At 46.4% G+C, this 27,573-nt stretch overlaps 1 long non-coding RNA gene across 1 annotated transcript in view; it reads left to right on the top strand.

Moving 5' to 3' along the window:
• LOC129215091 (uncharacterized) overlaps positions 1–12,908 on the top strand; it is a 35,848-nt gene extending 22,940 nt beyond the window's left edge. Inside the window, exon 3 of the long non-coding RNA XR_008579886.1 lies at positions 11,038–12,908. This is a non-coding gene — a long non-coding RNA (uncharacterized LOC129215091). The remainder of the gene's footprint in view (positions 1–11,037) is intronic.
• The last annotated feature ends 14,665 nt before the right edge of the window (positions 12,909–27,573 follow it).

Here is a 27,573-nt window from a genome sequence, read left to right as displayed (position 1 = left end):
TGTGCAAGCAGCTTGTGTGATGTCGAGCATGTTCATCTATCCCCATGACTCAATTAAATATTACCATGATCTTGAGTGGACTTAATTCTTAAAAGAGCTGTGCCGGGCTGTGTACACGCCTCATCCAGGTGGTGAGAGGGGGAGGATGCCTGCATGGATGTGCCATGTCCCATTAGATGGGATGCGTATGTCTGGGGCTTACTCACTAGCTGGTTGAAGAAACAGGATTTCTATTCCACGAAGGAGGTGCTGAAACAAAGTGCAGGCAAGAATGGAAAGCAGGGTTCAAGTCCCAGAATGTTTCCTGGCCTTTGGCTGCTCTATTTTGCATGTGCTCATTTAAGGGCAGAATTTAGTAAGTAGCGCCAAGCAGACTTTGACAGACTGAGCATCCAAAGGGCGCAGAGAAGCCAATTTCCACCGAAAACACTGGGCCAAGCCCAGGTCATCTCCCCGTTGGCTGCCATATACGCTGTGCCACTGCCACAAAAGTTTTATGATGCAGTCTTATACTGCCTGAGCACGTATAGCTTCCCAAATAGCAAAGTTGTATTATAATACAATTACATTTTTTTCTCAAAATGATAAATATTTGAGTTAAATGCATTTTAATCAAAATTGAAACCTTCTGCCCTCTTAATTCAGTTCAGCTTCCCTCTGAATGTTCTGGCTTCAGTTGAGCCCACGACTGCAGAGATATCAGGCGATCTCCTCTTTTAAGAATATTTTTGGTTCAGCTAAACCCGAGGGGTAATAAAAATCTCATCAGAAGCCAAAACTCATGAGACTTCCAAGCCAAAAAAGTTTTGACAAGTTCAGCTCTTGAGCATTTGGCCATTGTCCTGCAACCACCCAAAATCAGAGGTAACAGTTTTCTGATTGAAAGTGGAAGTGACAGGAGATTCACTACCACATCCCCTAGAAGGTTTTTAAAACACTTATTTGTCCTGATCTTCCAGTTCAAACTCAACTGAGTGGGTTTTTTTTAATTCCTGCAAAAAGTCTCAGTGCCGTGAGGAATGGCAGAGAATTAAAAAACAGTATGGGGTTTTGTTTTTTTTTTTTTGCACATAGCTAGGTTACAAAGGTTATAATATTAATTATTACTTACTAAAGAAATATGGAACACACATGATGTTTATTTTCCATATTACCTAATTTTTATAAATCCAAGAAGTCGTCCCTTTGCCAAGGGATGGTGATATGTATCTTTTTGATTCTGATGAACTTGGCCTTCCCACACCTTCAGTGGGCATTTGTGAGTGACCTGATTTCCTAGCAGTGTGTTGTCAAGGAATTCCTAGAATACTGAATAAAGTATTGAAATGTAATTTTACCCTGAGATACATAGAAGTGCATTAAATTTATATTGATTGGAGACCTGTGGCCATCTTCCAAAGTACATATTTCTTTGTCATTTGTTATGGACAGGCAATTAACTTTACTTGCTTTAATATAAATTAGAGTTTAAAATAGCCGCTTAGGTTCCCTGCCTTGGAAGGTGCAATTAATTACATCTTTGCAAAATACATTGCATAGCCAAATATTTGAGATATATCTGATATCAGACACAATTCTCATGGCAGACCATTACAAATGCAGTGTATATAGTAAACCAAAGCCTTTCAGAGAAATTCTGAACACTTAATGTTATGCCAGGAACTGGATTCTTAGGGGGAAATCCAGCCTTCCCAGATAAGGCATCAGCTCAGCTCAGCAGAGGACTTTACAGAGCTTGCTAAAGTGAGGCAAGATGATCTGTGCTCATCTGTGCTGGTCCTAGCTCCTGTAGTTGTGTTGGGGCAGAAAAAGGATTTTAGCTGCTGAGTAGACCAGCCTGGTTTGGGGGTTATTTTCTTACCCTTTTGAAGGCTTTGTGAGTTCCACAAGTCCTGACTCCTGCAGATAAATCAGAATAAGACAGTAGCAGATAGCACAGGTAAGATGCAGCAGGAGTTAGGAGGTGTTCATGAGATGTGCCTCTCTACCCCTGCCTACAGGTAATGGTGTACCGGGTCTCTATCTGTTAATCATGAGAGGCCCAGGCTGGGGGGAAGAGGGTGGATTTGCCCTCAGTAGATGTCCACCAAGTAAAAGCTGACATGTGAACTGCTCATTCCAGGTTCCTAACAGAGAAGCAGAGCTTTGAAGGTGCAGCTCATCCTGTAGCAGATGTCAGGTACCTGAAGTAAGATGGGATGTTCACTCTTCATTAAAAGGTTGCTGAAGGAAAGTCCTGAGCAAGGGAGCTGCAGCTAGGCAGTTATGAGGACTGTAACTCCTCTTTCCTGACTTGCTGGATCCTCTGATAGGCTCTGATGGCCTTTTGTGATTCTGCAAAGATCCTTTTACTGCATGTTCTGGCTACCTGTACAAAGAGCAGTTGCAGCTTGGCCTGTGGACTCAGGTCAGCGGGACCCCTAAGCCTGTCTGTGCCTGGGGAGTTTCCATGCCCAGGGGCATACTCCTTACAGCCTTCATCGAGGCTTACAGAGGCTTCAAACATGCCTGAATATCCTCACAATGGGGCAACACTGCAGCCCCCCCTTGCAGCCCGATGGCTGATGGTGCTTTGAAGGCAATGTGGAAGTAGCTTGGAGGAGCTGGGCTTTTCCCTGAGGTGCCATGAGCTTGCACAGCCTGATGTGTCCATAGTGGGAAGGTGATGAGGGGGTCTTGGCACTCCAAAGTACTAATGAAAAGGTAGCATGCCAAATACAGAGGCATGCCCTGTCTTCTTACCCCCATTGCACAGCAGTGGTGAAGCTGAAATTCAGAACTAAGTGCCCAGGGATTAAAGATGATAAACCACAGCTCCTAGGTCTCTACCTGGCACTGTTTTGGTGGTGCTCACTAGTCTGCTGGTACAGTGTGGAGTACAGAAGGGAAGTAGATCGTGAACTTTGCTTTCTATGCACAGCCTTTCTTTTGGTGGGCAGTAAATGAAGGGAAATTCTTCTGATACCTGTAATGCAGCCTGACACAGGGATGTTCACAGCTATGGATCTGTCTTCACATGGAGACATTTTTAATTGCATTTCATCCTTTAGAAATGAAATTGAAATTGAGGCCTGGAAAGCAGATAGCACACCCTTCCCTCCCAGCCTCAGGCGACTGAAATATCCAGACCTCCAGAGAAGAGATATTTAAAGCCATGGGCCATTTCAAACCAAATTTCTTCTTTTAAAAATCAGATGAGTAAAACATAATGAATGCTATTTAGTTCCATTTTCTCTTTCAGGTGTCAGAAATAGACAGCTCCATGCAGAGAAATTACCCAGTTACCCCATGAGTGATCTTTATTTGAAATCTAATAGTGCCACTGCAGCCTTCTGTGCTCAGAGCTGGAGCGACTGACACGGTGTTACGGCAGCTATGCCACGAACTGTGTGGGCTGTCTTCAAGGTTTGCTTCGTATTCATGGCACCAGTGCTCTCAAACTCATAAATTACATCATTAAAAACCTGAAACCATAGAGATGTAAATTAAAACCGTGTCAAACTGACTTTTTCTGGTGTTCTGCAGGCTGCAGAGAGCCGGCAGTCAGGGGGAGTCTGTACCACAGGTGGATGGGACGGTGAAGGACCTGCAAACGTCAGGCTCTGGGCATTGCGAAAGCTGCACAAATGCGCTATGCACACTCAAATACACTCTCAGTCTGTCACCAATAGCACACATTTCATGGGTGACAATTGGGCCAATAACTCATCTTGGGGTGTTGCATTTCTCAATCAAAGCCATAGCAGGGAGTTCAATAAAAGAGTTTTTTGCTTTTTCTCTGACTCAGGGTTTTACTGGCAAAACAGGCAGATGTGTTCTTGGGCATGGAGAATCTAGTAAGCAGAATGGAAAATACAGCAGTGCGGACCGAAAAACAGTAAGGGGTTGTAATACCAGGGGCCATTCCCCATCACACGTCCCTTGGCAGCAGGGCAGTTAAAGAGGTTCCTGCACCTGGAGGAATTTAATCCTTCCCTGGAGGCTTCCTCCCTCCAGACTGGGCTGGTTGGCTGCCTCTGTGTCTCTGCCTTGGAAAGATCCATGAAATGATCCATTTTAAGAAAACTGATTGTATCTTTTGACAGAAAGAAATTTTGCCTTTACAAATGTTTTGTTCAGCCAGGTTACTTCACTTCACAGTTCAAGTAAATCTTGCTTGCGTGCTCCTAGCACAAACTGAACTGCCGGAGCAACACGGTGTCAGGTGCTCCTCTGGGCACTCTGCTGCTTCAGAAGTCTTTGGGGAACCTGCAATTGGTTAATTTGCACCCACCAGCTTTGTGCCAGCCTGAAGCTTTGGCTTATCTGTCAGAGGGCTGATAGTGTGGAACCAGATGCTGGGCTCTGCAAGCCATCATTTTTGGACCTCTCTTCTCTCTTTTGGAACCTACAGCTCTGAGACGCAACCATGACTATGTAATTATAGCATTCATGGGCCAAACCAAAGGTCTTTTGAGTGGTGAAGTGTATAAAAGGAAGAGGACAGACCCGCATTGATTTCTTGAGCCAGGAGTGGTGCCTTTTTTCATTATCCCTTAAAAAATTGCCTCTTTGGTTTTGTCTGGTCTTCCTTGGAGCTATGCAAAATCTCACCACCTGCAGCATCCTGCAGCGAGGAGCTCCACATCTTATCATGCATTGCATGAAGAAACCCCTCCTCACTTTTTTGAATTTGCCACCTGGTAAATTTACTAGCTGTTTGGTAGTTCCTATGCCAGTGAGGTGGTGAACATAATTTCCTATTGAAGTCTCTGCATCTGTCATGATTTTTAGGAGCGCTCTCATCTGAATTCTCAGCAATGTCTTCTCCAGACTGAAGGGTCCTGGTCTGCTCAGTCACTCTTTGCACAGAAGCCTTTGACCACCCTTGTCCCTTCTTTTTGTATCTTTCTCAGTTCCCCTTCAGCTCCTAAATGAAGAGAGCCCTACCATGCATGGCACGCTGACAGCCAGCACGATGTCCCTCGCTGTGCCTTTCCCAATTCCAGTTCTAACCTCCCATTTTGCCTCTCCTGAGCACTGAGCTGAAATTTTCACAGAACTATCTCAGTCCAAGATCTCTTTCCTGAACAGCTAGTTCAGAGTTTATCACTCTGTCTGCAACTGAAGCATTATTTTTCCCCTTGTGGACTACTTTCTGCTTATCTACATCAATTTGCATCTTCCATTTTATTATCCTTCACCAGCTGCTTTTGTATGTACTACATCAAAGATCATTGGGAAATTTCTTTCCCTTTTCTGGATAGCTTAGGAAATTATCCATGTGATGAACTACCCCTTGTCTCCCTGTACAGTTTCTGGGAATGCTTGTGCACTAGAACCCACTGGCTTTGCCGAAGTCGGACAGCGGGGAAATGCTGAGGACTGATGCATGTCTTAAATCCTTGGGATGTAAATAGAAGAGAGCTCTCCCTCCTCTCAGGACGAAAAGTCAGAAAACTGCTGAAGTGTTTGAGTCCAGACCAGATGACCTCCACAAGCCCCATCCAACCTAAATTATTTCACAGTTTGGAAAAAAGTCAGGTGTGTGTTTGGAGGGGGTGGCATGTTTTTATTTATGCATTATCTGTCAAGTTAAACAGATTTATTACATATATTTACTATGTTGTTGAGCAATAGCCCTAATAAAGCCTAACTGGAGGAAAAGGAGCAGAAGGAATTGACAGTACCTGTGCTTTTCAATATTATGTGTCACATTACTGGAGAAAATATACTTTACAGCAAGTACCAAGAGGTACCTAAACTGATGATGCAATTAAAATCACTGATAAATATGGGCTTTTGCATTAAGGCAGTTTCTAGTACTGCCTTTTCACCTGCATGGGGTTTTCTTTGCATTTTATGAGATGTGACCCTAGAAGGCCCTTTTTTTTTTGCATTTTTTCTACCAGTCACTGGAGAAGCCAGTGGCCACATTCAGTCAGCAGTTACCCTGCAACATTTGGCAGCAAGCTGAAGCACAAAAGCCCCCCAGCACCAGTTGCTGTCATCTAAGCTGGGGGGTCTTCACCAGCACTGAGAAGCACCTGCCCTTCCACTTCTGTGTTGGGTTTGCATGGCAAGGTTTTGGTAGCGGGGGGGCTACAGGGGTGGCTTCTGTGAGAAGCTGCTAGAAGCTCCCCCTGTGTCTGACAGAGCCAATGCCAGCCGGCTCCAAGACGGACCCACCGCTGGCCAAGGCCAAGCCAATCAGCGCCTCTGTGATAACATATTTAAGAAGGAAAAAAAAAATTAGAGACAGCTTTTGCAGCCAGAGAGAGGAGTGAGAAGATGTAAGAAACTCTGCAGACACCAAGGTCAGTGCAGATGGAGGGGCAGGAGGTGCTCCAGGCACCAGAGCAGAGATCCCCCTGCAGCCCGTGGTGAAGACCATGGTGAAGCAGGCTGTCCCCCTGCAGCCCATGGAGGAAGGATGAGGGGGTGTAGAGATTCCACCTGCAGCCCGTGGAGGACCCCACACCAGAGCAGGTGGAGGCACCTGAAGGAGGCTGTGGCCCATGGGAAGCCCACGCTGGAGCAAGTTCCAGGCCGGACCAGTGGACCCGTGAAGAGGGGAGCCCACGCCAGGGCAGGTTTGCTGGCAGGACTTGTGACCCCGTGGGGGACCCCACGCTGGAGCAGTTTGCTCCTGAAGGTCTGCACCCCGTGGGAGAGACCATGCTGGAGCAATTCATGAAGGACTGTAGCCTGTGGGAGAGACTCACGTTGGAGAAGTTCGTGAAGGACTGTCTCCCGTGAGAGGGACTCCATGTTGGAGCAGGGGAACGATGAGAGGAGTCCTCCCCCTGAGGATGAAGAAGCGGCAGAAACACCATGAGATGAACTGACCGTAACCCCCATTCCCCGTCCCCCTGTGCCGCTGAGGGGGGGAAGGTTGAAGCCGGGAGTGAAGTTGAGCCCGGGAAGATGGGAGGGGTGGGGGGAGGTGTTTTAAGATTTGATTTTATTTCTCACTCCTCTCCTCTGTTTTGCCTAGTAATAAATCAGATGAATTCCCTCTCTAAGTTCGGTCTGTTTTGCTCATGATGATAATTAGTGAGTGATCTCTCCCTGTCCTTATCTCGACCCACAAACTTTTTGTTATACCTTTTCTCCCCTGTCTAGTGAAGGAGGGGAGTGAGAGAGCGGCTCTGGTGGGCACCTGGCCTCCAGCCAGGGTCAACCCACCACAACTTCACACCAAGGATCTCATCTGGGAATATTTATGGGGATTTCTTTGTAAAAACAGTTGGGTTTCCTTTTAATGTCATGATGATTTCACATGGACTATGGATTTTTACCTCCTCAGGGAATACTGCAGAGGCTGAGTTTTTCAGCTTCTCCTGGTAATATTAATGTAGCATCTGCCCTAATAACAAGCATTTTGGGGAACAGTATTGTGGTGGGTTGACCCTGTCTGGAGTCCAGCTGCCCACCAAAGCTGCTCTATCACTGTCCTTCCTCAGCTGGGCAGGGAAGAGAAAATATAACAAAAGGCTCCTGGGTTGAGATAAGGACACGGAGAGATCACTCACCAATTACCGTCATAGGCAAAACAGACTCAATTTGGGAAAATTAATTTAATTTATTACCAATCAAATGAGAATAGAGCAATGAGAAATAAAACCAAATCTTAAACCCCCTTCCCCCACCTCTCCCTTCTTCCCGGGCTTAACTTCACTCCCAATTTATCTATCTCCTCCCCTGCAGCGGTGCAGGGGGATGAGGAATGGGGGTTGTGGTCAGTTCATCACCTGTTGTCTCTGCTGCTCCTTCCTCCTCAGGAGGAGGACTTCTCACACTCTGCCCCTGCTCCAGCATGGGGTCCCTCCCATGGGAGACAGTCCTCCACCAACTTCTCCAACGTGAGTCCTTCCCACAGGCTGCAGTTCTTCATGCACTGCTCCAGCGTGGGTCCCTTCCACAGGGTGCAGACCTTCAGGACCCGACTGCTCCAGTGTGGGTACCTCACGGGGTCACAAGTCCTGCCAGGAGCCTGCTCCAGCCTGGGCTCTTCTCTCCATGGGGCCACAGGTCTTGCCAGGAGCCTGTTCCAGTGCAGGCTTCCCACAGGGACACAGCCTCCTTTGGGCATCCACCTGCTCTGGAGTGGTGTCCTCCACAGGCTGCAGATGGATATCTGCTCCACCATGGACCTCCTTGGGCTGCATGGGGACAGCCTGCCTCACCATGGTCTTCTCCATGGGCTGCAGGGGGATCTCTGCTCCGGTGCCTGGAGCACCTCCTCCCCCTCCTTCTTCACTGACCTAGGTGTCTGCAGAGTTGTTCCTTCCATGTATTCTCACTCCTCTTCCTGGCTGCAATTGGTCTTGGTGGCTTTCTTTTTTGCCTCCTTCTGAACTGTGTTATCCCAGAGGCACTACCACCATCACTGATGGGCTCATCTTGGAGTCGGCTGGCATTGGCTCTGTCAGACACAGGGGAAGTTTCTAGCACAGAAGCCACCCCTGTAGCCCCCTCTCGCTAGGCAAACCCAATACAACTATACACAGACTTCCATATGATAAATGGTTTAGGATATCCTGGCGTGGCATGTGACTGCATCCATCTCTGCCACCTCCACCCCTCTGCTCCCTGCCACCTCTGTCCCGGACCAGGGCGGCTCTGCAAAGGGCTCCTTCATAGATCCTCAGTCCTGGGGCCCTTCCCCATCTTCCCTGGTAGTTCCTGATACGTTCACTCAGCACACATCAGTTTTCAATGCCGAGCTGGCTCTGCTACAGGATCATATCTCCCTGCTGGGGATTTCCTTGGCTCCTACCCACCATGCTGCCTCCAGGCAAGAGACTTCTCACTTCTACTCCACCTTCAGGTTTCGTCTCTGCAAACCCTCATGATTACTGATACAGACTCATGGTTTTTTTCTTGTGGGGGAGCCTGGAATAAGGGAAAATCAGATTATTTTTGTACCTTGGGGGTTGGCCATGCACTTAACAGACCTGAAGTGAATTTTTTGCTTGTGATTTTCTGCACAGCAGGTTGATGTGGTGGGTGGAAACAGCATTTTTGTGTCCCTGGTTTGGAAACTTGCAGCTTAAATTATGTGTGAGTGGCAGGTCTGAAGCAAAGGAGACCTGGCATGCTCAGCTCTCGCTCATGGGGTGGGCTGTATTTTTTTTGCTTCCAGTACTAAGAAAGAGAAGGAAACATAAATTATTTCCACAGCAGAGGGTGCAGAATTTGAAAATACTTTATTTGCTTGCCATAAAAAAATAACCTACATATACAGCACTACATATACCTATATATTTAAAAGATCCTTGGCTGGAGAGAGGACTGGGTTGCTAATGCATGTGCTTTTCGGGATTACCGGTTTTTCACGCTGTGTGAGACTGTCTGGATGCTGTCCCCGTGGTTCATGCTGTGCTGTCCCCCTCGCTGACGTCCCGCATTGCTGCACAATGGACGGGTGCAACCCAGAGGGTTTGTGTGCGTGGGGTGAGCCCCTGGAAAGGGAGGGGAGCAGCTGGGGCATCGCCTGCCTGAGCTGCTGCTGCAAGGAGAGGGAGCACGTGGGGAAGCCCAGTCGTGGAGGGATAAGGCAAGTGGGAGGAACAGGAGATGGGTCTTAAAACACTTCCCAGGACAAGAATGGGGGACTCCTGCTATTCGGCATAAACCTCTTTAAAATACATAATAATATCTGACAATTCACATTTCATAATGCCAATTCCAGTGGCTAATTGTGTAGAATTGAAAATATGCTGTAGCTAGATCACCCAAAGGCATGGACAAAAGTATATTTAACTCCTTTGGGAGACCCAGATTTCACATTAGTGTCACACAGTGACACAAAGGTGCCTCCATCACCTTTCCCGTGACCTGCCTCCCCACGGACCACGCAGGGGGACTCCAGCAGCACATGTGCTCCCTGTGTGACCGGGAAAGGAAAAGTGCTGGGAGCTCCTCTCTCCCCTCACCGTCTCACTGTGCCGACGCTGCCATACAGCCCCCAGCCCCCCCATGGGCCAAAGGGGCAGCAGGGATGCGTGTGCCTGTGCATATCGAGGGGTGTAGCTTCATCCGGTGTCTCCCTGATTGATAGCCGCTTGATGATAGCACCTTCCCTACGAGGTTATCCTGCTTTTTGGTGGGGTTTTTTAATTTGTTTTTTTGTCAGAGGGAACAACTGCAGCACAGGGACATTGTGGCATTGGCACTCAATGGCATTCAGGTTCCAATCCCTCCTGCAGCAGTGACAGGATCCCCATGTTGTTCCAGGGCTAACAGATGGCTCTGCAGAAGACCCAGGCACTGGGGTAAGGAATGATCTGCAGAGGTTGCTGCTGGAGTGAAAACAATGTTTTATATATGTCAGGCTCTGGGTCTGGACAAGGCAGTCCTGATTTTGATCCTGGTGTTTTAGCAGGCAGAATGTCTGCCAAATTACAGTGCCTGAGAAAAACAGCAAAAAACCTAGGGGGGTGATTTCCATGGCATTTGCTGTTCCTTAGTTAAAAATAGTATCTATAGGTCCTAGGAATGCTTTCAGAAAGGTAGAAGTTTGGAGCAAGAGGTAATATCTTTTATTAGAGAAACAGATATCACTGGAAAAAAAAAGGCCAAGCTTTTCTCACAGTTACATTACTGCTGTACCATGATTCAGTTATTAAGAAACATATTCTTACAATTTGAAAGGGGTCTGTTCAAGGCCCTCTGGAAATTGAGTTGAATTGTGCCATTACTTGCGATAGTGGTTGCTGCCTTATAAATATACTCAGGATTGACATTAGCCTTGCTCTTTAATTGAGGACTGAATTCTTTCAGCAGGAAGGTGTTTCATGGCTGATTATATATGTTCCTTTTCACCAAATGACACCTGCTGTCATAATAGCTTCCATTTTTATTGCAATACAATACAAATGATCTCAAAAGGCTTCATAAATTACTGAAAGATTTACAGAAGGGAACAAGATATTTTTAAAACCTTACGGCTGAAGTCTATTTTTCTGTCTTCTTGTAGAAAGTACTTTTTATTACTTAATTTGTCTCCTTGAAATTATTTGGAATATCAAAGCTTTTTTTTGTTTATTGCAGGAAACCACTGAATAACAAACTAGTGGACATTGGGTGGCTTCTTTGCTTCCCAGCAATGGAAAGGATGCAATCCTAAATATTTGGAGAAAAAAGAGAACCCACCCCTTCACCCTGCAAGTACAAATTCCAAAGAAGTTAAAAAAGAAATTAGTTCAGTAAAAAAATACCTCCTCAGTCTGACCACCTTTCACTTTCCTGGTCCCTTCATTTTCTCAGTTGTTCATAGAGCTTTCCTGATTGTACAAGGCTTTGATTTCCCTAGAAAAAGTGAGCAAAACCTTTTTGCCTCCCATACGACTTTAATAATAAATCTGTCATACTCCGCCTGATGCATCATAAAGAAATGACAAAAAAAAAATTACAACCCGTTCAGCAGATATTGGCAGCGCTGGCATGAATTCATTTTGCCCATGGGTGGACAACTGAGTAACATAAAACCAGAGTTTATATATGCTCCTGACAATAGCTGAAGGCTCTCCTGGCACAGCCTGAAGGTTCATGACCCATAAATATTTCTCTCCTGGCAATTGCAATCTCAGCCTCCTGCTACAGCAGAACTTGTAAAAGCTGTAGACAGTCTATTGCTCTCCTGGGACTTACAGGCTCCCCTTGCAGATTTTATGAGTATCAGTCACAGGCATTATCTTGTAAGACTTACAGGTTACCAGCTGGTCTGGTGTGTAAAAGCGCTGGAGACAGTAAATGCCATGAATTTTAACTATTTCTGTTCATGGGATAGGCAAGAAAATTAGATTTTCATCCTGTAGAACTCAAAGTTTCTGTTAACAGGGCAAAGATCTGATCTGACTGTCACCAGGCACATCTAAAACCAGATTTAGCAACCCAACAGTGGTTCTCACAGTGCTTCAGACCTCTTAGAGACGTTTCTGGGAGAGCCGACAGTGTTCTCAGGACTCTGGGAGGTGATCAGACACGTGCTCCTGGCAAGACACGGCTTCCCTTAGTGGTACAGACACCAACACCCCAGGTTAATGGAAGAAGACAATGTAAAGAAAACCTGCCTTTTTTATAGATCAGTCCATTTATCTCAGATTGGTTGGTAGAGCTTTTTAAACACCCATCTGTTGGAAAGCGAACAAACCTGTCAATATGGGGAGCTTACTACTCCACATTTTTGGTGTCTTTCCTTTTGGGTCTGTTCCTTGCATTTGGTCTTGGCAGATTGAGGCTGCAGAGACATCTGTGACTTCAGTGTATTTATACATAGGAAATAAAAGTCTTTGAGCTCAATTTCTCCATATGCCTCTTTCAGCTTTCTATTATTAGAAAGCAAACATCTTGGATGGGTTGCCAGCTAGCTATATGCAGGGCTGCCAATTGTCCCTATTTCATATTCTAGGTTGCAGATATTTTCAGGCTTGTCTTTTGGTATCTTTAGAATCTGCCTGGTGGAAAAAGAAACAAAAAAAAAGAAGAAAAAAGAAAAGAGAAAAAAAAAAGAAGAAAAAAGTCATAATTTCACTATTGGCTTATAAGAATGAGTCATTAAATTTGATAAAACACATGGAGAGCATTTGTCAGTAGATCTCTGATTCACCTCTTGTCCTAGCTCCTTTCAAGGGAAGACTAAGAACATTTTCATGCTCCTGACATTAGAAAATGTGGTTTCTTCCTAAGTTTGCCAGGAAAATAAATGAGATGCTGGTGTGTCCCCCACCCTGCACCCCCAAAAGTAGTGTTCTGCCCCGTATGCACAAAGAGGAAAATGAGAGTTTGGGCAGGGGAATCTGGCATCTCGGAAGACTTTCACAATTCATACCTCCCGTTCGTATCCAAACCCAGCCTGCTCCTCTAGCTCCCTCTCAGAAGAGAAGGCACCATGTAGCCACAGGACCAACACTCCCCAAAAGGAAAAGTAACCAAATACCGATAATTTAAAATATACATGAAAATTGTATGGAAAATGATAAACTCAAGTGTGTCCACTGCCTCATCAGCAAGACCATAGGGCTTTACTGGGAGAACAAGGACACTGTCCCAGCTCTTGCCTTGGCCTTTACCTTCTCCAAAGACTGAACCCACACAGGAAAGCATGATGAGGAATATATCACTTGATTTTCCTCAGATCAAGTGCCATCAGACCCGTGACAGAAACAGGGGTCCCTCAGCAGCAGGACAAATGTGCCATGTGCTGAAGGTATACCAAGAGTGTCACCCAACAAGTGCCCTGCACAAGTGTGCTGAGACCCTTCTATTAAAATAATCCTTTTAAAACCAGGCAGCATTTCAAAGCTCCTCGGTATTTGGCTTAGATTCAGCTCACGTGCTGAGGCTGAGCTCTCAGGATGCTCTGGGCTTGCTCTCCCTGTGCTGTGGGAGAGCACGGCCAGGCACCATATGAAACCCAAGTGCTAGGGTGCTGCAGACCACTGCTCCACTCCCCATCCCCACCAGAGACATCTGGCAGGGTTTGGATGAGGGTTAAATGAGCTTCCCCCCCTGCCAGAGACAGCATCTCCTTGCTGAGGTAATAAATCACTGTCTTGCAGGGACACTAATGCACAGAAAATGCACTGCTTGTGGGTTTAGCTGGCAAATAGTGACTCTGTGATAACTGTGCTACAAGAATGCTTAAAGGAGCAATTTGAGCTGAGGATTGTCCCTGTGGCAGGTGCTGTGGCATCTCACCATACCCACAGGGCTCATGGGGTAAAACGGGCAGCAAAGGGGGAACAGTATAATTACCATTTTAACAGTGATGCTAATGCACCATCTTGCCCAAGGTCACCTGGGAAATTAAAGAGCATTGATGGATTAAAGAAAAGGCAGCAAACTGATTTTGTGATGAAAATGTTTGCTCTCTGGAGCTAGATACCACTGAGACCTTCCAAACTTCAGTGCCGATGTGTGCTCCAGCTTTGCTTCCATATCTCCAGATCAGAGTCTCCATCTCCGCTCTCAGTTTAAAATGTTGGCTGATCCACTCCTTTTACTTCCATTGTAAATCTAATAGAAAATTCTGCATCAAGCTCATTAGAAGCATTCCGGTTTTCCCCAGGATGCCCCGGGGGATATCCCAGCAGGAGCAGAGAGTTTTCTTCAGAGACGCATGGAGAGGGGGAGTAATTGCCAGGAAAGAGCACCCATAAAATAAACGCAAAGCTAAACCAAGTGCTGTACTAGATGTGGCTCATCAGAGAAGGTGGTTGCAAAATGGGTGGACGTGGCTAAGATGCTCTGGAGCCCCTTGCTGGGGTAGCAAAAGCAGCTCCGATTACGTACTCACGTGTCCCCGGGGCCGCATGCGGTGTGAAATGCAGAGCTATGGGGCATTGGCTCCAGGCTGCTTCTGAAACACGAGATACTGTGTACTGCCTAAGGCGGGTTGCTGACTTCTCCTGAAAATCTCTAAAGAAATGACTGGGTTTAAAAAAAAAAAAAAGAAAAGCATCAAACTCCTGAAATCTTTGGGTTTTGAATCTGACCCCCTGCAAATATTGCCAATGGCTCCTGACTTTTGTAGAAGGTTTATGTGCTGCTTTGGGCCCAGGCCTGCCGCTTGGATGTGGTGGATCTGCAGTGCTGTTTTCTTTCCTTTGCAGCGCTGTGCCCATAGCCTTTTGCATATCTTAATGCAAATGGATGTAGCATTGAGTTGCACAAAGCCTCATTTCAGCTGTTTTCCTTTAACCTTGAAATACAAGCAGATAATTATTCTGTTAGTTAAGACTGAGCTGATATAATAGGAGCAGATTTGATGCTCTTTCACAGTGTCGTTACGTGTGCTGAGACCCGGACAATGGAGGAGGTGGTGGACTTTGTGGTCTGCACAAGACCACACATCTCTGGGTTCCCCCATGAGGGCTCCTGCGGTCATCAGTGAAGTGGTGTTAGAATTGCCCGGAATGTATGCATCCTTCAGATTGATATCCATAAAGTAGAATTTTCCACTTTACAGGGACAGAAATGTGTTTGGGTTAGTGCTTAGACACTGTTTAATTTAGGGTTAAATGCACCACTTGCTTTGCTGACAACTATATCTTTGAAGAAGAGCCGAAAGACTGATAAAAAGCATGCTTTGCTAAAGAGTATCCTTGAAGGAGAGCTGAAAAACTGATAAAGAGGAAACATCCTGCCCCGGAAGGCGCTGAGAGCTGGGTGATTGCCAGAGAGGCCTCAAGGCAACAAGAATCGCCAGTAACCAGGGGATGGGAAAGGCGGCTGGGGGGGGCAGGTTTACCACCACCTACCCAATTAAAGGACTATGCAAATTACACCCCCCAAACCCTTGAGGAGCATGCCTGCTAATTTAAAGATGCTTGACCAATAGTAGATGATGTGGTAATTAATAATCAATTAGCGTAAATTTAGGCAGGTTTTTCTAATCCTGTAACAAGATAAATATGTGGTAGATTCTGTATGTAGTGTGCTAGTGTGTTGGGTTTGCGTGGCAGGGTTTTGGTAGCAGGGGGGCTACAGGGGTGGCTTCTGTGAGAAGCTGCTAGAAGCGTCCCCTGTGTCTGACAGAGCCAATGCCAGCCGGCTCCAAGACGGGCCCGCCGCTGGCCAAGGCCAAGCCAATCAACGCCTCTGTGATAACATATTTAAGAAGTAGAAAAACACTTAGAGAGAGAGAGCTTTTGCAGCCAGAGAGAGGAGTGAGAAGATGTAAGAAACTCTGCAGACACCAAGGTCAGTGCAGATGGAGGGGCAGGAGGTGCTCCAGGCACCAGAGCAGAGATCCCCCTGCAGCCCATGGTGAAGACCATGGTGAAGCAGGCTGTTCCCCTGCAGCCCATGGAGGAAGGATGAGGGGGTGTAGAGATTCCACCTGCAACCCGTGGAGGACCCCACGCCGGAGCAGGTGGAGGCACCTGAAGGAGGCTGCGGCCCGTGGGAAGCCCACGCTGGAGCAAGTTCCAGGCCGGACCGGTGGACCCGTGAAGAGGGGAGCCCACGCCAGGGCAGGTTTGCTGGCAGGACTTGTGACCCCGTGGGGGACCCCACGCTGGAGCAGTTTGCTCCTGAAGGTCTGCACCCCGTGAGAGGGACTCCATGCTGGAGCAGGGGAACGATGAGAGGAGTCCTCCCCCTGAGGATGAAGAAGCAGCAGAAACACCATGAGATGAACTGACCGTAACCCCCACTCCCCGTCCCCCTGTGCCGCTGAGGGGGGGAAGGTTGAAGCCGGGAGTGAAGTTGAGCCCGGGAAGATGGGAGGGGTGGGGGGAAGTGTTTTAAGAGTTGATTTTATTTTCTCATTGCTCTACTCTGTTTTGCCTAGTAATAAATTAGATGAATTCCCTCTCTAAGTTTGGTCTGTTTTGCTCGTGACAACAATTAGTGAGTGATCTCTCCCTGTCCTTATCTCGACCTGCAAGCATTTCGTTATGCCTTTTCTCCCCTGTTTAGTGAATGAGGGGAGTGAGAGAGCGGCTCTGGTGGGCACCTGGCCCCCAGCCAGGCTCAACCCACCACAGCTAGCTTTGTGGAATTACCACCTAGCACCCACCTCTGCGCAGACATGAAATAAATAAAATACCTCTGCTCTGTGTGTATATTGGTGTACTGCACACCGGGTAAACGATCCCACTTTTGGGACAAGAGGTCTAGGGTAGTGTCAGGCATAACCTGCACGTCTCGGTCCTTCTGCATGTGCTTTGGGCTATTAACCTTTGCACAGAAGTCCAGAATTTCAAGACGTACTACATTTGATGCTGGAGTGGGCTGCCTGTGCAGGCCAGGCAACGTGTGTGCCACAGGACTTACCTGCGAGGTGTTCAGATGTTCTGCACCATGTCTGTCACCTTCAGATTTCACCTCCCCGGGATCTTCAGGTGCCATGTCTGAGGAAACCTGGATGACTTGACCTGCAATCAAATTGAGCTGTTATAAACCAACAGATTCAAAAGTTATTATGGTGTGCACACTGATATGCTCCCTCCTGCCGGGCAGTGGCCAGCCAGAGCCACCCCAGCACGTCTGAGTAGCCCAGGAGAAGGGAGACGAGGGGAGGGAGGTATTGGGAGGTGCCAACAGTAATGTGATTTGGGGCTTGGGGCAAGAGGAGAAACTTGCCACACCATGGGGATGCGTGGTGGGGAGGACTGAGGATGTTGCGATGGTGTGAGCAATAGATTGCCTGAAGGAGAGCTGGGTTTATCTACAGCCAGGAAGCTGTACATAAAAGAACAGAGATCCAAGGGAAACCTGTCTTTTTTGAGTTCTGCTGTGCAGGGAAGAGCTGAAAAGTCCAATACGCCAGAAAAGCCTGCACAGATTACAATGATAATGCAGATAATTAATACAAGCTCTTACCTACTAATAGTGCCTAATGATGAAAATATCTTACTGTGTATACTAATAGCATCTAATAGTAGTAAATTAATAACATCTGGGGTTTTAACAGTAGACTACGGACATCTGATTTATAATCTGAAAATAGGTTATACCCTGTTGCTGTGGAACATCTACTGTCCACGCATGTCAGAGGCTGAGTGGAATATATTTCTCTTTTAGCTCTTTATCCTTGCTGGAGGCATGAGCAAACACAATGAGCCTCCTAATACATTTAGCAGCGACCACATGGTACAATGAACCAAGGCCAAGTATCCTTTAAAGTAGAACAATTTAAATGAAAAAAGGGTGGAAAAATACCAGCCAAACAAGCAAACAGGCCATGTTTCAGTTGACCAATGTACTCCTGCAATGGCTTATCAGGCTTTTCTCTTTGAATTGCTTGTCCTTTGCTCAGATGCTAATGCACTTGGCTGCAGAAGAAGGCACATATCCTAAGTGTCATTTTTTTGCCAGTTTTTGCAGTGCAAGAGGCAAAGAGACTTCCTCTGGTGTGGCACTGGAGGCTCTCTGGCTCTGCACAGTGCTGGTAGGCTCCCATCTGCAGGACGTGACTTGACCTGTTCTTCTCCAGGACATGGGTGGATTCTCTTCCTCAGCTGATGTCACCCAATTTCATCACAGTTCATAGCTGTGTGCAAGGGATTTGTGGGACAAGATGTCTGCACGACACCAGGACCAAGGCCCAGCTGGACCATGGGGAATGCCCTCCTACCCCTCAAACGTTCTGACTGGTTCTAGGGGAAAAAAGTGCTTCACAGCTCTAGCTCTGTGCCCCCATCCTTCCTATGGAAACCATGGTGGTTGGGTGGATTGGATTCACGGGTAGGGGCCAGATTAATGGAGGGATCACCAAGACCTGGCAGACTAGAAACATTTCTGATCTACCAGCTTAGAAATAGCACAGCGATGTTCAGCACTCTCTCCCCTAGTTTAGGAAATAAATTTCAGTGAAAGATGCTGCTGAGCTGGTTTTGAGATGATGTAGCTCCAGCTGGAGCTGAGATGAAAGCCTGTTCTGCATTCCCTCAGAGACTGGCCTGAGCCTTCTGGGGGACCTTCCCTGGTGCAGATGTGCTCTCTGCTGCTGCTGGCCACCATCAGGGAAACTTCTCAAGATGACCAGGACTATGGTAATACTATCTGCCAGGCATGATGACAGGTCCGTTGCTCTCAGGATAGACATTGGAATAATCCAACCTTACCCAATTTTTCTCAGCCATCTCAGTACAGGTCCAAAGAGCTGCTGTGTTGCAGGATGACCCCAAGCTAACTCTCCTGCAGTGGCATAACCCGGAGAAGTCAGGCAGACACAGCCATCAGCAGCCCAGCTCCTACCTCAGGCTGAAGCTACAGGTTCATTCTGCTCGTTAAACATTTCTGTAGCTGCAGCCACTGTTTTAGGCGAATTACCAGCTGGGACAAGAGGCACAATGAAATATTTCCCAGCTATGGCATGCCACTATTATACTGTCTGCAATGTTCAGTAATTGTGACTAATGCCTGGCTCATAGAAGGTAGATTCAAAATATGCAGCAAGAAGCAAAAGGTAACAGTCCAATGAAAGCTCTGCGGACAAATGGGCAATGCATATAAGGATATGTTATTGTAGCGTATATAATTTTCCACTTGCCTTGGGCAGGGTAGAGAGCTTTCTTAAGCCAGTTTTAACTTGTAATAGGCTGAAAACCACATTGCTTGCTTTGCAGTGTGTGTGATCAGTAGAGAAATATATGTTATAATGACCTTGAAAGAAAACAGTGGCTTCTGTCTGCTAGGTCAGGCAGTACAGTGCCATACCAGAAATAATCAAGGGACTCATTCTCCAGCTAATTAAAGACTTGAAAATATAATTTCATGTTGTGATTGTTTGCAATTAGTCACAGATGCTACTGATCACTTGCTGTGCCATTTTTCCATGAATATACTAAGAAATGAATTTTAAAGTAAAATCAGCCAAAAGCCTACTAGAATTGAAGGTTAGATTTGACATAACTCCAGCTTTCATGTATTTTATCAAGAATTATTAACTAAAAAAAGTCATTGTAAATTTCTTCAGTATAACACACACGTTATGTAGGCATGTATTGTACAGTTTATGCTCTGCTAAATGCAGATATCTGCAGTGTAGCTTTAGGCTTCCTTTGTACTCAGTGGGCAGAAGTAGACAACTTTCCTGATCATATTCAGATGCCTGTCTTGGGAGAAAATTAATCACAACACCAAAAAAAAAATTCACAATTTCTCTTCATTTCTCTGTACGTAGGGAGCTTGGTGCGTCTATCTCAGATGTAGAGGCGTATGTTGCACACAGCTAAATGTAAGTGTGAGGAATCTGGGGGAGCACGTGACCATCGTGGTTTGAATTTGGTGGAATTCCCAATCCTGATTTACACCACTGGAGAAATCTCCATCAGTCAGGTTTTAGGGAGAGCTTAGCACCTCTGGGATCAGGCACAGCGGGTACGGCGTCCTGCAGGGCTCGGGAATGTGATGGGCATTAGGTTGCTCGGCTTGACCTGCTCCTGAGGGCACCAAGGCAGGACTGCAAGGCCGCAGCAAAGCATCCTGCTAGGAATAAACATTCACCTAGGAGGGGCGTACATTTATGTGGGGAGCACCTCACCCAGCTCAGAGTCTAAGTCTAAGCTAGTCACACCGATGAATTTCTAAAGCCAGTGAAGAGGAACATGCACTTCCAGGAGGGATTGGTTTTATCCCAAGAGAAGTGGGAAGAGATGCCATTGGTGATGCCCATTGGTCTCCATTGGGCACATCGAGGTGTCCAGGCATCTGCAGTGAGGTGAAGAAATTCAGATGTTTGCAAGTGAATTGGCAACTTCACAGGAATTTTGAGGGTTCAGTTTTGAGAGTAAGTTCCTAAAATAATCCCTCATCCTGAGTCCAGCCCCTTCTCCTTTTATTAAGCTAATGATGTAGCTTCACAGGAGTAAGGTGGAGGAGACCAAGTCCCTGGCTGAACGGAACAGGCCAGCCTGAGCGCGTAGCAGCATGGTGTGATTCCCATTTCCCTTGTCTTTCCCATCCTCTTTCGCTTGCGGGCTGTGGCCGGTCCTCCTGTGCTGCGTGCTGCTCCCCATCGGCAGCAGGACAAGGCACTGCCGATAAACATCCCTTCTGCGGGGCAGTGGCCACGTTTCTTTTTATTCTTAAGACAAATAAAGATGTTATAGATGAAGTACTTCACTGTATAGTTTCCTGGCTGATACAATTTTGTCCCTAAGCTTGAGCACACGTCCCTGCGGAATTGACTTGGCACAGAAAGTCAATAGTGACAAATATAATACTAGATCATTGTTGCAGGGGACAAAGCCCTCCATCTGGAGGGGAAAACTGGATGGTCTCAGCGGGTTTTTCATAACTAACTTTTCAGATTGATTGTACAATGTGTCTCTAGACACTGGTTTGCCATCATTACTTAACATTATGGAATGAACTGCCTGTATTTGCATTTAGGTCTTTCAGTTTAAAGGAGTAGATAGGTAGACAGAAGAATGAAGTAGGATTCATAGCAGTCGTATGTCTTACACATGTATCAAGGGCACTTTTCTGTCCTTTCACCTTAAAAAAATAATTTCTGTGAATCTGGAGATCCTGGTAGAGAATATCTGTCTTTAAGAAAAAAAGAAAAAAAAGAGAGACAGACCATTTTCTTTACTTTCTGCATTTTTACATTAAGGATTACTCATCTCTACTTTATTTAAAAGAAGTTATTTATGTTCTGTGGGCTTCCATCAAGTTGTTAATGTGACATCCACCTGAACAAAATGCAGCTCTTCTAACATTACTGTCATAGCAGACCTTGGGGAGAAACTTCATTATCCTTTGTGTACCAGCTGAGTGGACATTTTTCTCTTGACTTGATTGTGCAGATTTTTTCCAGTAGTAGTTTTCTAGATTAATGGCAGTGCCTTGGATGCAGAGGGACTGCTGGAGCAGGGTTATATTAATGAATAATATCATAGGTAGTGCTTAAAAGCCTTCAAGATACAAACTGTTGGTAGCAACCAGACCGAATTGGGTGTCCTGAAGAATAACATTCCTGTGGGCTCTGACTTGGTCTGAGGAAATAGCTTGGGAGAACTGGGACCAAGCAAATATCTTGCTTCTGGTCATGTTTTCCTTCAGGCAGGAAATATCAGAGCACGGTGCTAATGCAACTCCTCTGCTCCTGGCACCTCACCTAGTTTGGGCAGGATTAATGCCAGTGTCTTCCCACCTCACCCCATTACACAGTATCACATAACCACAGAGCTGTACTCACTGACCAGCAGCGACAGAGGTTTTAGATGTTTCTGGTCCTTCCACAACCACTGTTGCTGCTGCACTGGAAGGATGGGGTCTGGGACTTATTCCTTGTGATGCTGGCCCACAACCTGGTGGTTTTGCCCAGGGTGCTGTGTGCAGCAGCGCAAAGCCTCGGCAGTGAGGAGGGAACCTCTGCCTGGAGGTTGCTGTGCCTGGCAAGGAAACTGTGCGGTGCCCAGCTGCCACGGCCACCTGCCAGGTGTGCCTGTGGCCACTCATCATCTTGAGGAGGTCACACACCACAGCAGTCCTCACAAGCTCACAGTGGAAAGGGAAAATGTGAGGATGTGAGGTTCTTCTGAACCTCCAGCACAAACACACCACTCCCTGATAGTCCAAGAAGGTCCGAATATTTGCATAAATACTAAGGATTATGACTTGTATGTTTGCAAAAATATTTGTTACCAAACTTGCATGACTGATGCCCCTTCCCTGGAAGTGTTCAAGGCCAGGTTGGATGGGGCTTTGGGCAACCTGGTCTAGTGAAGTGTGTCCCTGCCCATGGCAGGAACTAGATGGTCTTTAAGGTCCCTTCCAACCCAAACCATTCTGTGATGCTATGACTTTGAAAAACCTGCTTTGCAGACGGGCTTCACTGCATCCATGCCAACCTTGCACAGCCTGTTGGTCGCAGCCTGTGGGTAAAATGTGGGTCACTGGCCAGGACGAGCGAGTGTCTGTTTGCCAGTCTAATGAGATGTATGAAGTCCTGGCTCTGATCCTGATTTGTCCGAGCTGTGAGCCATCGGGATGGCCACCGACCTGCTCCGAGCATGGTCCGTGGTGCAACAGAGAGAGGCTACAGTGGGGGAAGAAAGTAGGGAGAGACAGGGAGAGGAAAATCAGAGTAGTGAAGCAAGACAAAGAGCACTGGGGTATATGGGAGGAATCACATATAGAAGGAAGAGGGGAGAAAAACAAAATAGCTTTTGGGGAGCCGCAGAGAGGAGGCAAAGGCAGATTTGGGACATGTGCAAGGCAATGAACCAAGCACAATGTTGTTAAATCTGAGTCTTCAGTGTTTTCACCACTTTATGTGTTGTGCATCACTGCTGGACTCTGGGGATGGTACCAGTAGTGTTCTATTGACCCAGAGGCCATTTTACTTTTTGACTTCCTCTTTTCTCCCTCCCGATTTTTAATAGGCCAAGTTGATTAATGGGGAGAATGGAAGGTGGAGAACCTTTATGGGCTATTAACCTTAATGAGGGCAATAGCTAAGTGATAAGTCCATGCATGTTCTTTTGCAGAAGTGAGTGCCTGAAAGCTGCTCGATATTTCACATGTGGCAGAGATGAACTCGTGAGCAGCATTAACACGAAATAGCTCCGACACAGCTGGGTCAGGAATAAATCTGCGCACAGCAACATCCAGTACAGCCTCACTAACCTGAACACACACTGACTGGTTGTAGGAAGAAAGATGAACCGGAGACATTGACAGTAACTTAAGCAAAAATTGCCCGAGTGGTTAAAACCCTTTGCTAAAAATGCCAGCCATTTGCAATTCATATAAACAACCGGCTCTGCGGCATATTATTAGCAACATCCATATGCTGTTCCACATTACTGCCAGGACTCCTTGCTTAATAAGGGTCGAAAGGCCATAGATGTTGGCATCATTTTAGTAATGCACGAAGCCATTTTATTTCTGTTTGCTTGCATGGGTTAATAGATTCTGAAGATCTCCTATAGCATTTGTGGCAAGAACTGTGATGTGTCATTAGGATGGAAATAAAACCCTGAAGAAATCAGACTTTGCATTACATGTGTGCTTCTATGAGCTCTGCTGGATTTTTTAGACACATATAAAGGCAGGTTTTGCTTTTGTATTTACACGGTTCTTGATTTCCATCAAAGTCATGAGTTTTATATTCTATTGAAGACATGATCTACTTTATCCAGTAGGAAGAAGGAAAATATGAATATTCCCAAATCCTAGTTAGGAATTTGGCATGGGAAGATTAAGCAACAGTGCCGCTGGACGTTAGCGCAGTTTCTCTATGAGCCACGTTCTGTGTTTCAGTCGCCTTGTAAACCCCGACCCATCCTCCCTGCTCTTACCCAGCTGCATGAGGGGTCCCTGGCCCCAGGCACCCCATAAGCAATGGGGTGACCCTGCCGCCTCCAGGAAAGGCTCGTGGTGCTGCATCACAAGGCTACCCCGAGAGCCGGGGTGCATCCTGTGCCTGTACCCCCGGCACCACAATCCAGGTGCCTTTCTCAAGCTGCTGAGCCCCATTCCCTCCCTCACCCAGACTTGAAAGGTCAGTGGCTGAATGCCTGCCCTCTCCCACGTAGGCAAGGGTGTGTAGTCATCTGTCCACTCTGAAGGCTGTCTTTCCACAAGGAACTTTTGGATTAATTTCCAGGGTTACGTGAGATGATGAGCAGTATAATCCACTGTAGATCCTGTTGTCTGATGAGCTTTCTACTATATGTAGTTAAATAAGTTTACTCTATGTACTTAAATAAGTTAAACAGCTGATAACACCCTGTTAGCTTTCTTTCCAGTTCATGCCATGGCACTCGGAAGGCACGACATGCTGTGCCTGCGGAGCTCAGCTTAAAAAAAATGAGAAATCAGAGTAATGGTGAAAATGACACAAAGAAAATCATCCTCGTTATACATTTGTGCTTCTGATCCCCTTCAGAGACTGTGTAATGTTGCTGACACATCCCTAGGATTTTCTAAGCACAAGTTGTCCTGACCTCCCTCATAAATCCTGAAGCTCCTGTTCTCTTCAAGGTGCTCCCACGAGCCGGATACACCTCGCTCCATCAGTACAAGAGCTGCTTTCCCACACCACGGCCATCTGTTTCCTAATGATTATGTCTAGCCTGGGTTAATCTGCTCTTTTGGGGTACGTCACAATGGGAAAACCACAGTATGAACACAGGCTTCTCAAAGATGGTTTCATGGCTACTGTAGCTGATGGCCAGAAGCACGGAGTCGGAGCTAGCTGCCTGCCAGGGGACATTGAGAGTCGGGTTTGAAGCTCCTTTTACCTCCTGTGCTGCAGGGACCTGCACTAATTTAGTTGTGCTAGGAGGCAAGAAATTACTTTTTTCCCAGCTCTTCCTCAGTCTGCAGATCCAGACCTGTTGGTGCTCTGAAACACAACACTCATCTATTTCTGAGTTTAGGGAAAAAAATGGTATCTAGGTGACCAATTTGCTTTTACTCAGAAGTCTTTTTTTACCATCCTTTTTACCAGCTGTTGATAAATCATGATGGGATGGAGATGTATGTTGTCACTCCCCTGATTCCCTCTCCCCATGGGGTAAATAGCACGGCTAGCAGTGGCGCTTTATCCTCATGCTGTCTTCTGAGATTGTCTTCTGAGATTGTCTTTAAAACCACCCACTTTGCAAGCAGCTGAGAAGCAGCTCGTCCTCTCGCCATAACCTGCGTAGCACCGGGCGAGCAGGGACTGCAGAGTCATGCCTTAAATTAAGATGATTTGCTTTCAAAAAAACCCTCGCCAAACTGAAGCGCATAAACCAGAGCAAGTTCTTTTAAGGTCCAAATAGAGTTTGCTTTTGGGAAAACCTAGCTTAAGAAGAAGAGAGTGAATTGGCCAAGCCCTGGGCAGAGCCAGGTCAGCACGTGCAGGCAAGGATGTGGGTCCCTACAAGACCATCTTCTCCTGTCCGTGTGTCCTGGCTCCAGGGCACTGGTGTGAGTCGCACACTTCATAGCCATGGCTCCAGGTACTCCTCGATAATGCAGCTCCGTTAGCTAAAGTTTCAGCTTTTGTTTATTTGATTTGGTTTGAATCAGTTTTCCTTTAAAGTAGGCAGAAAAGATAGGATTTGTCCCCTGGAGCTCTCCAGAAGTGTGCGATGGAGTGATTTGTGGATGAAGTCCTCAGCCCAGGCTCCTTCCACAGCTCAGTGAGGAGAAATGGCCACTTTTGGTGTGTGATTTGTCAGGTCGATGTGGGTATCTGCTCCAGGGTGGGATGAATCCCACACCATGGGCTCTACTGTCTGCGAAAGCAGCTTTGGGTGACCAGCTCAGATGTGCACGTCCCCATGGGACTGGAGGAACCCTTCCCACCATGTACCATATGTGTCTTGTAAAGACAACTTCTGGTTTGAATTCCCACCAGCTGAATTTCCAGATCTGTTTATCATTTCCCAGTAAGCTCTGTTCAGTTTGCATCTTTCTTTGGTAACACTGCAAAGGTGTGTTGGTGGTGGTGTTTTTTTAAATTGTCTCCATCATAAACTTCTTGGTGAAATACTGGATTCAGAAGTTGAAAAGTCTCACATAGCTTAATTGGACTGTTAACTTATGGTGCTTTATTTCTCTAGATGTCTTATTTCTGACACTGAGAATGCCTAAACAACCCTCTTTTTACAGAAAAAAAACCATCTTAAATATTCTTTTTGACTTCTTTTTTTTTCCATGCAGATAATTTCTGTGGAGATTCTTAGAGTTTAGTCTGATAAGTAAATGAAACGAACCACGTTATCTTATTTGTGGTTTATTATATCTGACTCTCGCATTTTTGGGGTCTAAAAATATCTGCTTCTGGAGTACAGCACAGTTCACGGAAGAACTGAAGTACGTCAGTAAAACACCCTGCGCTTCCCAATCACCCCAGCATTCCAGCTACCAACCCCAGTGGGTGTCAAACTCCCTCCCCTTTACTAACTCCCATGTGCAGGTTTAATAAAACACTTGGGATTATTTTGGAGAAGGCTGAGCAGAATTTGGTGTGCAGAGAGTTTTCCAAGCAAGGAGCATTCTAGCATGATGATCCAAATGCATTTGCATATTTTTTTTTTTTTTTAATTGAGAGAACTTACGTGCCCTACGCGATGCTGCCTGTGCTATTTCTTCTGGGCACTTTTGCTCTTTATTTAAGGCCATCCTTACCTTACTTGAGCGTTAGACGGTTTCTCCCTTTGAAAGAGGAATACAGCAAAGTACATGAGACAACTTTTAAGAGAGCTTTTGCTACATCTAGTGGCAGAGCCTTTGAAGTGCCTGGAAAAAAAGGCAGTTTAGCAAGAAGCCAATAATATCCGTTTCAAACCCTTGTTATAATGAAACCTGATGTGCTTTCTTACTGCTGTCTGTTTGCTTTTGTCTTTCATTGCAAAGCTCTAATATTATTGCCTGGTATGGCTTTTCTCGGTTCTGGTTGCCATCTGAGACTGCATGGGTCTGGACTAGGTGACAGTTTGATTCAGACTGAATTACTACTGAATGTAGAGAAAAGATAGATTATGGCGGGGGGAAACAACCCCAGACCCCCACAGCTGTCGTCCTTCCCAGTGCAGTGCCTGTATCATCCAGGAATAGTAGCAATTCACCCAAATTGCAGGAGGTTTTTGCACCAACCCTGCCCAGCACTTGGGCAGCTGCCTACGGACCACCACGGGTGGTGGTGTGTCCCTCAAGAGGGAATTGGGAAGCACATAATCATGGCTCCATGCTTACAGCAAGGCTGTTTGTTCAGGAGGCGGATGCCTGGATTCCTGTTGTATCCATCCTTTTTGTTCGGCAAAGTGAGGAGCACGTACAGGAGGGACTAAAAGCCACCTGGGGCTTGCTGAGGGAACGAAGACGTAGGGTCAAATCTCACGAGGCTGGGATGTGGATCGGTCCTAGCTGGATGCTTGCAGGTGAGAGGCTGTAGTAACGGCAGCTACTCTACCAGCATCATAGTCTGTTTTCTGAGGGACCATCTAACTTGCTCACAGCCAGTAGAAAAGCTTTGCTTAATTACGGTGGGAACTGGATGCAGCCTTGGCAGAACAGCTCATCCTCCTGATCCCATCCGGATCAGAGCAGGCTTGGTTGCTACTGCCCACACAGCAATAAGACCTGTGAACGAGGAGGCTGGGATCATGATGGTAATATTGACAAAAAGTA

Source organism: Grus americana, chromosome 1 (assembly GCF_028858705.1).
Source record: "Grus americana isolate bGruAme1 chromosome 1, bGruAme1.mat, whole genome shotgun sequence".
NCBI lineage: Eukaryota > Metazoa > Chordata > Aves > Gruiformes > Gruidae > Grus > Grus americana.
This window is presented reverse-complemented; position numbering and strand designations above follow the sequence as displayed.